The sequence below is a fragment of the Olea europaea genome, chromosome 1 (genome assembly GCF_002742605.1).
Source record: "Olea europaea var. sylvestris chromosome 1, O_europaea_v1, whole genome shotgun sequence".
Classification (NCBI taxonomy): Eukaryota; Viridiplantae; Streptophyta; class Magnoliopsida; order Lamiales; family Oleaceae; genus Olea; species Olea europaea.
In genome coordinates this window covers 3,090,221-3,092,174 of record NC_036237.1, presented here as the reverse complement: position 1 = coordinate 3,092,174, position 1,954 = coordinate 3,090,221, and positions in this window count along the sequence as shown.

Below are 1,954 nucleotides of genomic sequence, written 5' to 3'. Positions count from 1 at the left end.
GCACTTGTACAAAGTATCTACATTCCAAGAAAAAAAGTCTTGACATGACAATAAAGATGTTCAAAATTGACAAATTGGAATTGAAGTCGTCTTGCATCCCTTGCGTTCAATTTGATACATACATAGAGAACATTCTCCGCTATACCCTGCCCAAATAAAGAGGACGTTAGAACTCAATCGGCTAAAACAATCGCATCATAACCAGTTCATAGCTACCACAAAGGGTTCTGTAAAATCTATTTAGAAACACTGATTACTGCAACCAATGGAAATCATAAGCGCAGAACAAATGACTCCCAAGATAATTACAGCGGTTACGTTGATCAGCAGCATTCCAGGAATTAATAGTTACTTGATGCTATTTCAAACAACCTAATTCTAAAAGATAAAAAATATTTTTTTTTGAAAAAAAAATATACATTTGTCTCATACACTATGGGGATGATGAGGAGATATATTTTACATCCCAGAGGGGCTTAGCAATTTATTTATATCTTCGAACCAATATACCATGGAAGGGCTCAATGGTGGAGCCATGACTTTTATTAAGTGGGTGCCTAATATGACAATGGAAACTAATCTTAAACGCAATATATTATAACATCAATAATAAAAAGTAAAAACAATAAAAACTCGTATATACAAAAATTCTCAAGTTTCAGTGGTGCCAGGTACCCCACTGGTCCCCCACCTCCCTCTGCCACTGAGCATTCCCTAGCCTCCTAAAACTAAACTAAGTTAAACCTCTATCCAAAATGAAGTTGCAGCTTTTCAACAATAGACGACTGATAACAGGAGACCTACAACACGTATCTTCATTCTTTCCTTCTATATTTGTCTTGTTATCTTCATATTTTTAATCTCTTATGTACCTTTGTGTGGAAATTTTGTTCTTTGTACCTTTATAAGGAATGTGAAAAGGAAAGGGAAGGCACTGTGACAATTAAGAGACGATAAAAAAGAAAGGAAAGACTCTTGGTGATGAGAAGGATAACACAGGAAACAAATGTGCTGACGATTATCTCAACGGTCCTAGTAGTAGTTTATTAGTAATATTTTTTTTTCACCTTTTTATTCTAGAATTATTCTACTGGTTTGTGATGAGATTTATGCCTCACCTTGCTGCCTCATCTACAGGTCCAACGCTACATGTAAGAACAAAACACTAGAGAAGAAGTATGAAAAGGAGACAACTTAACTACCAAACAAAGGCCGCCATCCCATCCCACCCCACCTCAACCAACACACATCAACTGTCTTGAGTGTAAATGTAATTTGACTTAAACTCCCACAGCAGCCTTTAATATCAAACAAGGAGCTACAAATCAAGAAACAGAAAGAAAACCAAATTCAGATCTACAAGTTAGTTTTGGGCCCTTTAGCAACGTTATCTGTATGTTTCTTAAATAGCATTTTGATTCCAGTTAGAGTCAAACCTTCTTGGAACTGAAGGGACATATTCATACTTACCAACCCAAATCTTCAAGCCTAATAAATATTCCCTCAGACCCCGAACTTTCAGAACACTCAAAATAGTTAAAAGATGTTTATAACTTATTGAGAAAAACAACAAAATATTAGAAATCAAACAACCTAACATCTACGTGATACAAAGATAAGGGGAGATACAATATCAAATATGCTGATTTTTTTCACATCTCGCTTCGACTAGCAATAACTGAGAAGAATTTCCTGATGATCATCAATGCCAAGCATCATTTCAGTTTGCAAATGAACACTTATAATTCCAATGGGGATTTGGAATATTTCATTATGCAACAAGATTGGAAAAAAGAAATTGAAGAAGGAGAAGAATACATTTACATGGCATTTAAACATTAAACAAATTAGAAGCATTATTATGTCAATCTTAAATTTGATTTGCAATCAGGCTTCAGTTTAGATAGGGAAGAATATCGGATCCACCATGTTCTAGTAAGAGAAACTAATTGTG